Genomic DNA, 12869 nt, shown 5'->3' with positions numbered 1-12869 from the left:
CCTGGGATAGAGCCCCACATTAGGCTCTCTGCTCAGCAGGGACCCTGCTTCCCTTCCTTTCTCTCTGCCTGCCTCTCTGTCTACTTGTGATCTCTGTCTGTCAAATAAATAAACAAAATCTTTTAAAAAAAAGCAAATGAATGCTTGATAACTAAATGAATGCTTTACTGAACAAATTAAATATGGCAATAGCATTTTATTTTATCATGCTTTACATATTAAACTATAATATTATATCACTAGTCTACAAATAATCTACTCACATAGTGATTTGGAAGCTTTTAGCAAAGGAATTCTTCCTCCTGATTGTAGTATAAAAGCCACAGAAATATACAGAAGACTCCTAGGATAGAAAGTTAAATCCAGTTACCCGTGATGCCTTGAGTAGGACCTGACCTATGTATGCCCTGGGATGCACTAGTAACTGTTACATGTGATAGGATTATATTTAATATCTAGAGTTTCATTTACTTCACAAAGGAGATATAAATTTGAGAATAAAATATTTGATGAATCTATAAAGTCTATATCTATTTGTAACCAATGTGGTAGAATTAAGATGTTAATTTGAAAAAAAATTTCATTGAACACATACACATATTCAATTGTTTTTATATATATAAACAGCATTATTTATTTATGTAAATAAATGCATTGTCAGTAAAATCCATTTACTTATCAATCATAAGGGTAATTTTAAGTACTAAGAATAAGAAATATGTGAAAAGATAAGTGTTCAAAAGTGCAGTTTGTGGTAATTAATACAATATGATAGGCTCATAAAATAGATATATTACTTGAACTTAAAAGCTTCTATAATTAAGCGATGACCACTTGAAATTTGTAATTAGTCTTGCTGCAGTTTTTTTCTTGCACTTATTGCCCTTCCCCAGAAGTTCATTAAGAATTTCTGTGAATGTCATTATGTTTAATCTCATTCATAGATTCCACTGCTGCTCACAAAACAAAGCCAAAAAGAGAGGTAACTCTATGTGGCACTCCATCCACAAGCAATACATTCATAAATAATTAAAAAGCTCTCTACTTCATTTGTTACCCATTCAGCTGATAATTTAAATGAGTAACTGAGGCCATTTTACCAGCACTTTTAATAGAATGTGACTCAGAAACTTCACAGTGTTATTTAAGAAGAAATGCTCATGTGTTAAGGTCTTTATTTTTTTTAAATCAACAAAATAATTTTCAAATATTAAAAGCAAATGTCTCCTTTTCCTCCAAGTTTCCTTGCTATGTCAAACTTATAAATAAATACATTACAACCGTATTTTGAGTAGTAGATAAAAACAAATGTTTTGAAACTGTCTGTGGGTTGAGTATCTGGGTTAACTTGTATAAATATCTGAACTCAATGTATTTAGACTTTATTAGATGGTTTTTTTAGACTATTTAAAAATACATGCTCAGGTAATGACAACATTATTTTATTCATTTTAATAAATGAATTATTTTATTTAATTATGTTTAGATATTTATTTATTAAATTAATGATTTAATATTTAACAATCTAAATTTGAAATATTTAAAATTCTAAAAAATATTTATTTAATTAAATTGATATATTTAATATAAATATTCAATAAATTATTTAATCATTATTATAATTATGCAATACATTATGTATTGTGTAATAATTGCATTTTAATAAATAAATAAATGTATTATTTACATTATTTTATTTTACTTTATTTTATTTAGTTGACAAAGAGAGGGAGAACGCAAGCAAAGGGAGTTGCAGGCAGAGGGAGAGGGAGAAGTAGGCTCCCAGCTGAGCAGAAAGTTCAACCTGGGGTTCCATCCCACGACCCTGGGATCACCACCTGAGTCGAAGGCAGATGCTTCACTGACTGAGCCATCCAGATGCCCAAGGCTTTGTATTCTTCGCTTCTAAATATTGATGCTGCTTCATCTCTGGAGTTAGTAAATTGATGTTGAGAATTCATATCAAAGAATTGATAGTAGCTCTTAAACAGAAACATGTAATTTAGGGGAAAAAAAGAACAGAAGGAAGAGAAAGCCCAAAAGTCAAAAGCACATTAATATAAAATTTAATTAGATAAATAAAGCTGATTTTCCTGAAGGGGTCTAATAAAAGGGCTGCAAAGAGCTGATAGGATTAGGAAAATTGTCCACTCCTGGTCATTTCATAATTTTAAACTATTCCTTATTAATAAATATACTTAGTTCCAGAAACACAACCACATAAGGACATTTCCACCAAGTTTCCTCTAACAGCATTTACAAATTAGACGTTCAAACAATGTACTTCGTAACATGTTGCATCTGTATCTTACAGTATAAACACTTTCTGTGACACATTTTCTAACAATTAAAATTAATATATATATATATATACATATTATATATATATATATATCTTACCCTAAATGGAAAAAATATATATATATATAGAAACTTTATCCCCAAATGAAACCTTTCTTTGTTTATTAGCTGAAATAGGTAAATTAGCAACAACAACAACAACAAACAGCTAATTTACCTTTTAATTCATTGCTATTTTCTAAAAATTCCTATTTTATTTTTTCTCGTCTGTCATAATAACTTTCTAAATCTCCTGCCTTATTCAATGTTTTTCTTTTAGTGGAAATCTCTATTTCATATTTATTTTCTCTTCCTCCACTCTTTGCTCTAATAATTCAATGTATTATTAGATTTTCTGTTTTTCTCTTTATCCAGATATATCTTTTCTTTCTTTCTTTCTTTTTTAAATAATTTGATTTGCTGGCATTTTACATCAGTACATGCTTTCTTATGGATGTTAGAAATGTCTGTGGAACTACTAGAAGTATAAACTTTTTTACCTTTAAGAAGTTTACATGGCTCAGTTGGTTAAGTGTCTTCCTTCAGCTTAGGTCATGATGCCAGGGTACTAGGATCCAGTCCTGCATCAGCTGCCTGCTCAGCAAGGAACTGGTTCTTCCTTTCCCTCTGCCCCTCCCTCTCTCTATCTAATAAATAAATAAAATCATTTAAAAAAAGACTTACTGAAACCTGAGACTGAATTACTAAATTCAGTCTTAATATAAGACAGCTAAACAAAGCAATGATCACAACTGGAAAATTGATTCAGACATTTTTGGTTGACACAGGACCTTTTTCAGTAACAACTTTCCCTAAATATCAATTTCTTTTTAAGGCAAAAAATTTTGACAAGAAATCCAGATCCTTCTCATCATTTTCATATCAATTTAATGTGACATCCTCGGAGTATATAATCAAATATGTAATTATTCTATCTGTTGCCTTGTATATTGCCTGTATCTTTTTCAGACTCAAAGTTCCATTGAGGTAGAGGTTTTTTGTTTTGTTTTTAAAGCAGAGATTTTTAAAGTGTTTGATATATACAAGATGCTTAATAAGTGTTTACAAACCTATGTATTTCAGAAGCCTTAAACAGGCTTTAAAATAATGTAGGTGATATTAGTAGTCATATCAAACAATTTGTAGGTTTCAGTCATGTAAATAACTACATTTCTCAGAGACAGAGAAACATACAAATGATCTGGGTCCAGTAGGATAATGCTAGCATGTGTTGTAAATTCTCTTATATGACCTTATTCTTGCAAGAATTGGTTATGTGGCAGAAAAAAAGGTATCACTATCTTATACTTTGTTATTTAAATCGATTTATGGAAGTTGTTAATTTCTTACACTGCCCCTTTGTTTCAGTGGACCCAATTTCCGTGGTAATGGTGAGAGGAAAGTAGGCAATTTAGGCAGCAGCAAAAATCTCCTACAAGGCACTATAAAATAAGGCTTGTTCTAGATCATGGGTCTGTCCAAAGGGGAATGTTAAGGGGTAGAATGGATGATGGATGCATTGTGGACTTATAACTATAAGATTAATACTGTTGTGCCTCATTAATGGGTCTATGATTAAAGGAGCGAGACTGATGTAAAGCGAAGGTCAAGCAAAGCTTTATTTCATGCCAAGCATCAAGAATCTAACCGAAAGTTTGGGGCCACACCTCTTATGAGAGAAGGCAACCCTTCGCTGTTTCACAGTCTAGCTTTTAAGGGCAAAGGCCATGCAGTCAGGCCTGGCCACGCACAGGTGACCAATGAGATATGCTCTAGTTCCATCCATGTTGTTGCAAATGGCAAGATTTCATTTCTTTTGATGGCTGCATAGTATTCCATTGTGTATATATACCACATCTTCGTGATCCATTCATCTGTTGATGGGCATCTAGGTTCTTTCCATAGTTTGGCTATTGTGGACATTGCTGCTATAAACATTCGAGTACACGTGCCCCTTTGGATCACTACGTTTGTATCTTTAGGGTAAATACCCAATAGTGCAATTGCTGGGTCATAGGGCAGTTCTATTTTCAACATTCCTCAAGATAATGCACACCAAAGTTCTGGATTAAACAAGAAATTAGATGGCACCTGAACACTTGGTTTAATATTCTCAAAAGGACTATGCAACTCATTTCTTACATTATGACATTGTTTTACAAAGATCCACACTTTTATAAGGTTAGTATTTTTAATAATCAATAAAGTCAATTAATCATGATGAAAAATCAAACATAAACATTTCTACTTTTTGCTTTTGCCCCCTCCATTTAGAACTTATTTATAGCCTGATAATTCAAAGGTCCCTATGTTTATGAAAATCTGGACAGAAATAGCTCTAAGATCCCATTCAGAACTTGATATTAATCTAAGTATTTTGGCTCCATTTATCCTGAGAGCAAAGAGTAGGACAAAGGATTTGAGTACTGTTGGTTTATCTGGGAGATTATCCAAGGTAGAAAAGAATGGGAAAGTGATACAGTGAAGAAGCAACTTTGTCAAAGAGGTACATTGTTGATATAATTGTTGTGGATAGAAAATGAAGGCTTGCTTTTACTGAAAGGTCCTGAGAAACTTCTTTAAGTTGTCCTCATGAAGACCTGAAAACTGACAATTTTACCTATGGTTCTTATTTCCACTTCACTGAGAGCTGTCCTCAGAGGACATTAACTCTCCTACACTTTTGGGTTGTGTTGGAGACATTCTAAAATGAGAGAGAGAACATGAGATGCTATCAGTGTTAAGTAACTGCAATTTCCCATGGAACTATCCACCACAGGTTTGGCTATAATCAGGTGTTGGGCCTTGATATCACAGGGATTTGAGGCAGTATCACTTTAGGTTAATCATTATATCTTAAATTTCCAAAAACTTCAACTGATGAAACTTTGATTATAAATCTATAAATATAACAATAAATCTACAGTATTCAAATTATTTTCATAGAAATACACAAACAAAGCATCAATTGATTAATATTTAAATGTTACAAAATACTGAACTGAAAGAATTTGGTCATAGAACAACGTGTAAGAAGTAGAACTTAGATTTAGGTTAGAACTCAGGATGCATTTGAGACTCAGTTAAGAAATTGAATGGAGAGGGGCGCCTGGGTGGCTCAGTTGGTTGGACGACTGCCTTCAGCTCAGGTCATGATCCTGGAGTCCCAGAATCAAGTCCCACATCGGGCTCCCAGCTCCATGGGGAGTCTGCTTCTCCCTCTGACCTTCTCCTCGCTCATGTTCTCTCTCACTGTCTCTCTCTCTCAAATAAATAAATAAAATCCTTAAAAAAAAAGAAATTGAATGGAGGGACGCATGGGTGGCTCAGTGGGTTAAGCCACTGTCTTCGGCTCAGGTCATGATCCCAGCGTCCTGGGACAGAGCCCCAAATCAGGCTCTCTGCTCAGCAGGGAGCCTGCTTCCTCCTCTCTCTCTGCCTGCCTCTCTGCCTGCTTGTCATCTCTCTCTGTCAAATAAATAAATAAATAAATAAATAAATAAATAAATAAATAAAATCTTAATAAAAAGAAATTGAATGGATGTCTGACTATCTTATAGGTTTGCTAAAAATCAGTGACTTTGTGTTCACGTGTGGCTATGCAGGAATTTTTAACTTTCTCTAAGAAGTTGTTAGATTTGATTATATAATGGCAGTAAAGGATGGGGAAAAGCAAAGTACAAACCCCATAAAGACAAAGACACTGAGTATGAGAAAAGAGTAATAGATAAGAAGAATCAGTGCATTTGAGGAAAATGGGAATTGAAATACACAATGATTGTTGATTTTTTTAGATGGAGAAAACAAAACTAGCTTGCAAGAAGGAAATAACAGAAGACATGTTGTGATGTGATACAGAATCCTGGAAAAGGCAGTAACGTGGAATAAAGGAGTAGGGAGAGCATATCAGGTAATTTGGATAGGAAGGAGTTAGGAGATAATTGCTTGATAAATTTTATATGGCCCACTTAAATGCACAGATTTCTCTTCTTTAATTTATATGGAGAACAGGGTGTCCTTTCTCTTCCCTTTCAGAGCACCAGAGGTGTACTCTTTCAGACTGAAAACCTGAAAAGCTCAGGACTCAGTTGCTTAAGCACAGCTGAGAGGACCTATTTCAATTAAGATTTACATTTTGCTGTAGGTAGTAGACTGTCAAAAGTGGTTTAACCATATTTTTTCATTTAACAAGAAGACTACAGAGAGTGTTTTCTGGTGTTGGTTCAGAGTCTTAAGAAAGTCAAGTGAAGTATCTTAGAGGTTTTCCTGGCTTTTTATTCACAGTTGCAAAAATTGCTGTTGTGGTTCTCACTATTAAGCCCACATTTCTGGCAGAAAGATAGAGGTAAAAGAGAATGATATCTTGTATGACTGATACCTTGTCATATGGTTGCAATGTAACTAGAAAAGAGACAATAAAATATTTGATGTTGTTTTAAGTTTCTTTGTTGTCAATCCCTCAGTGCTTTCTGATATTAAAGGAAAAAGCAGATGGATATTGACCTGGCAACTATCAACACCTGTCAGTCTCTCTTGGATAACCAATATCTCTATAATCTCTTCTTCCCAGTAAAAAAAATAAAATATATTCATAACCCACACTGTGCCATCTCAAGTTACTGCACCAAGATAAAATTAAAATGATTTTCAGTTGTTCCAAATGGACAGAATACCCTTCCTTATGATATCATGTCTTAGAAGATAGATAATTGTCTTGCTACCAATATACCCATATGTGACTGTGGAAGAGACAGGAAAAAAATAATAATATTTATTTATTCCTTGGGTTGACCCTGTTTACACAGATGCATTACTATTAGAAAAGGTTGGTTTGGGACATTGGAATGAATTTACTTAATGGGTCTGTATGTAATTGGGTTGGAAGAAATTTCTAATTTCTACAAAAATTATTAGAATTCTATCTTATTCTCTTTTGTTAATTTTCACATGTTAACAAAGCCAATGTTTTTGTCTAGCAGACAAGATCTTAAATCCTAACAAAACTCAATTTTTTCCTTTTTTTTTAAGTTTGAGAGTCTCATGTTCTCTCATGCTGCTTTAAATACAACTCAAAAAAAAAAAAGGAGCTAAATGGGGCAGTAAGACCAGACTTTTTATTTTATTTTATTTATCTTATTTTTAATTAAAATATTAAAGATTGTATTTATTTATTTGAGAGAGAGAGAGCATGAGTGGGGCAGGGGGATGTAGCGGCAGAGAGAGACTGAGAAGTATATTCCCTAATGAGCAGGAAGCCCGTTATGGGGCTCGATCCAAGGATCCTGACTGAGATCATAACCAGAGACAAAGGCAGATACATGTGCAACATCCCTTTTTTTCTGGGAAACAATACTTGACAAGAGATGTTTGAAAAAGTACTGGGGAATCAACTTTAATCGGAGATACAAAAATTTAATGGACTTTTGTAAAGCTACAGGGATCCAAATGATGGGAATCCCAGCCCGTTTAGGTTGTGGACCACAGAGTATTCTTCTCTGTAATATTTTATTTTTTTCCATGTCTACTAACTCCAGTCCAAGTTCACTGATCTCTTTTTAGATAGTGCAAAACATGGCAAAGAATACCAAACAAGTGCCCAATATTCTACATTTATTACATCATTTCTAACATACAGAAGTGTTTTATCAAGGCTGGTTCTGTGAACGAACCCAGTTATGCTAAAGTGTGTTTTGTTCTCCAAGAAATTAAATGCATGATTATCACACAATTATAAAATATTTGTGTCAAGAATTTTTATTCAAAAATTAATAAGAGAAGCAGATATTAAAATTAGTTCACATGGGTATTTGGGATATAAGCAGAGTTGTGCAGCAGAAGTGCTCTGGGCCCATAATTTGGGTTATAGAATTTATGTTCTCTAATGAAAAATCACTAACTAGCATTATTGTTAACAAGAATCTTGTGCATTATCATCAGTTTTCTACATTACAACCTCTTGCTCTACAGTTTGTAAATACCTTTGTCAATAGCAAGCTAATAAACGGGGTGACTCCAATGGATTGACATAATCTCCAGAGTTTTTGCCACATAATGCCCAGGACTCCATTGAAAGGACACCTAAGAATTTATTTTGCCCAAAAATTTGATCATTTTTTTCACTGTCCTTACCTATTTTCCAAACCTAGTCCTTTTGCTTCACCTTTCAGTCTACGGACAACCCTGTATCTGACTGACTTGTTAATTCTGGGAATGTTTTGCAGATTAATTTGCTTGCCGGAGGTGGTTCCTCTAATTGATGTCTAAGAACCCTAATTAGTTAAGAAAACTTTTTAAAAACATTTTTATTGCTACTTATTATTATTATTATTATTATTGCTAATATCTCTATTATAAATAATTCACAAGGGCATCTTTCTGGCAAAAGACAAAGAGCTGGCTACTAGTAGAAAAAGTACATTTGACTCTGTCAGTGAAAGTGGTAAAGGGATTTGAGAAAATAAGGCAAAGCACTGGAATTATGTGTTAAAACTTTAAATATTAGAGACACATTTACTTAATTTCTAATACTGTTGTTGCTTATAATTAAATATTTTCCATGAACCACGCATTACAGCAAATATATTGTTTATACAGATTAAATTTTCATCAAAAGGGATGCCTGGGTGGCTCAGTTGGTTAAGCAGCTGTCTTTGGCTCAGGTCATGATCCCAGCGTCCTGGGATCGAGTCCCGCATCGGGCTCCTTGCTCGGCCGGGAGCCTGCTTCTCCCTCTGCCTCTGCCTGCCATTCTGTCTGCCAGTGCTTGCTCTCTCGCCCACTCTCTCTGATAAAGAAATAAAATCTTAAAATAAATAAATAAATTTTCATCAAAAAATTGTAAGTGTATTTTATTGTAGGATCATGATAAGCATTTTGCAGATGAGAAATGTGAAATTTAGAAAAGTATGTCTCTTCAAATCCCTCATACAATATCTGGCCTAGATAGAAGGATATACTATCACAATTGGGGAAGATAATTGAGATTACTTAAAATGATAAACTTTACTGTATAGGGCTTTCTAAAAGTTTGCCACAGATTCAGATTCTTTTAAAATATATATCTATTTTGTGTAAAGAGAATGCACTGAGAAGTAAAAAGAAAGTGATATATCAGTGCTACCAACTAATGGCTATAATATCATCACCTTATTTATGAACAATGAAACAGTGTGCAATATTTAAATAAATTTAAACAAATTCCTATTTATTTTATATATTTATAAATTTAAATAAATTCCTATTTATTTATTATTCAAGAAATTCCTCTAACAAACAGTATGTTTTGAAGGTTGCTAGCAGGAAAGTGTTGTACTACATGGAAGTAATCAGAAAATGGGATCTAAAAGTCTGCTTTCAAGGGCGCCTGGGTGGCTCAGTGGGTTAAAATTCTGCTTTCAAGAAGCTATAACAGTAAGTACTGAGCATTAGCTATTATATGCTATGGATGAATAACTGAAATCTACATTTGAAACTAATGGTACACTATATGTTAACTAATTGAATTTTAAAAAGTTAATTTATAAAACCACTATTTTATAAAACAATATTCCCAACAGACTCTTTGCTTTAAAATACTCACTTTGTAATGAGAGTCATTACTTTGTCTAGCCAATTCTTACATCACTGTTTATCCCTTTCCTGCTTTATCCCTTCCCAGTATCAATAAAGGCTCACTTGGGTTACCTAGAAGGCATAAGAAAGCTTATACTAGATCTGGCTGTTTTTCACCAGCAATTTGACCACCATGTGCACAGGGAAGTCTATTGATAAAGGCTTTATTGCAATAAGTTGCAAATACATGGATGATTTTGAATTCTCTTTCTTGAGGTCTTGTTTCATGACAATAAGTTTAGGGTGGCTTATTGGAATGGATGTTATTAACATATCTTCATAGTTATAAGTACATGGAATTGTAAAATAGATGAATGAATGTGGCATTACTGACAACTGTCCTCATTTTGAAATCAAATTACAGTGTACTAAGATGAGGAAGCAAAGCAGATTTGGGATTATGAGTGAAATAATTTAAAAGAGTCTTAGGGGTATGATCAGACTATTGGGTAATTCAGTAGAAAAATGTCAACTGATTGAGATTCTGTGTTCCCTGATTTCAGAGAGAAGTTAGGATATATAAGTAACACGAGGAGACTAGGAAGCCAAGCATAAGTGATAATTTTGTGCCAGGGTGTGTATACATCTGTTTATCTTCTTGCTTTACCACTAAGGTTGCTCCTAGAGGAGAGTTTAAATATGTGTTGGAGCTAATCTCTGTGGATTACACAAGAAACCACATCCTACAGCTCTCCCTGAAACACCCCTTATGATTTCAATGGATTTTGGTTTTTGCATTTTTAGAAATAACAAAATACTTTGAAAACTCATCTACTTTATTACCACCACAAGTGAGTCAGCTGACTCCACATTTTAACACAGTGACAGTCACAGAGGAATGGAGGAATGAGTAGAGTTATCAATATATGTGCTTTTAAGAAGTATGACAGGGTAGCAGCTATTTCCAGGAACCAAAACATGGGTCAGCAGCTGTGCAGGAAAAGTGATGGAAGAAATGACTCATTTCAGAGGAGTTCTATAACATATTAGTTCTATAATGTATCTTCAGCACCCAATTAAATACCCGCTTTGATCTAAAGATAAGGATTTACAGTTAAGGTCCCATTTATGATTTGACTGGTAGGGTCTGAATCATTTTTACTATTGTTTTGACTATTACTTGAAACCTAGAGTAGTACTTGGGATATGTGTTGTGTATTCTGTGAACATGTGCTATTTTTAGATTAGATAACTTCTGTCTCGAACCCCTGTTAATTTGTTTGTTTTTGTTTATTTGATAGTGGTTTCAGTAAATGGATATATCTGAAAAATTGCAAAGCCACTATTAAAATAAGTTATTATTATATATAGCATGGAACTTCACATTCCTCCTTTGAATCCGACAGAGCTTCACCATATCCTTAACAACGTGGGAAAAACATGCTATTATTTTTCTTTATAAAATTTCTCCTGTTAGGCTGTGATGGTTGTCATCAGCAGTAACTCCTCTGAAGGCTTTGTCAAAAGAGTTGAAAATATTGGAAAGGTGTGAATGAAGCTGTTTGCTGAATATAAAGAAAAGAGCATTGAAATACAATTCACACTCTTACTTCTCCTTCTATGCTTTCAGATATTTGACATTTGAAAATATTGCTTCTAGAAGACATGCCCTATATAATTCTTACTTTAAGGAGCAAGTTGCTTTTATAATTTTTTTATTATTCTACCAATCAAGTATTTCCATTTAAATTAAATTCAATACCATTAAAAAAAAATCAAAAGTGCAGCCATTATTCAATTCCTGGGCTAAATAATTTTAGAAAGCTTTGTGTTATTGAACCTACAGGGTTTTTCTGTAGTTTTAACTCTTTCTTTCTTGATTTTTCCCATTAGTCACGTAAGTGACTGCAATATAACAGACATTGAGGATAAAGAAGGACTGAATAGAACAATCCTTGGCCTCATGAAGTTGAGAATCTAGCAAGGGAGTCAAACAATTCACTCATTCAGAGACAATTTATTGAGTGCTTGGCCTAAGATGAGCACAACAAAACCCCAGCCCAGAGGAATCATTTTAATGGGAGAGATAGATGATAAGTAAGCCAACTTAAAAAAAAAAGTACTGGAAAAAAAAAAGTACTGGTTTTTCTTTAATAGTGATGCATATTTGAACTAAATAAGCACATTTTAAAAAGAGCAGTGATTGAGAAGAGGCTTTTTAACTGAGTGGTCCGAAAGGGCCTCCCTGAAAAAGTCTGTTTTGAACAGATTTCTGAATAATATCAGCTAGGAAGCTGCGTAAAAATCTCAGGGATGGGTGATTTTTCCAGTCAAAAAACTGTAAAGGATCCAAAGTCACAATAGAGCTATAAGTTTCTCTAATAAAGTAACTTCGGACAAAGAATGAGAAGAAATAACTAACCCAGGTTTGAAAGAAATGGGACAGACTTTCTATGGAATTCATATTTAATTAAAGCTTTAAAGGACCAAAATACAATAGAGCAAAATTCTGGTCACGGTGATATACCTAATGAAAGTTCATAAACAAGGTGTGGGAAGCAAAGAGTGTGTGGGAATGTTGGTAAGAACAGTGGGGAAGAGTCATCCCTGAACATGTTCTTAAATGAAGCAATTCTTGTGTTGTTTTAAAGGGTAAATTGGAGTTTGCCTAAGTGATTAGAGAAGGATGCCTCAGCTTATGGAAGTTCAAAGCCATAAAGATGTGATAAACTACTGCGGACATTTTCATGTATATTTGGTGTTGATTCTAGTAATGGTGATCTAAAAACTCCTACTTAGGACAACTAAAAATCCAGACAAAATAGCTTTTAAAATTAAAAATATCAGAAAGATTATAAAAATTAAGTGTGGGATTACTGGGCCAAAATACGAAATACAATGAGAGCCTAGAGATATATGCCCTGAAGCCATTTTAGCTATGAGAGCATTTGAAACTGCTAAAACACACTGAGCTGTGT

The sequence above is a fragment of the Mustela nivalis genome, assembly GCF_964662115.1.
Source record: "Mustela nivalis genome assembly, contig: HAP1_SCAFFOLD_891, whole genome shotgun sequence".
In the NCBI taxonomy this organism is placed as follows: domain Eukaryota; kingdom Metazoa; phylum Chordata; class Mammalia; order Carnivora; family Mustelidae; genus Mustela; species Mustela nivalis.
Note: the sequence above shows the minus strand (reverse complement) of the source record.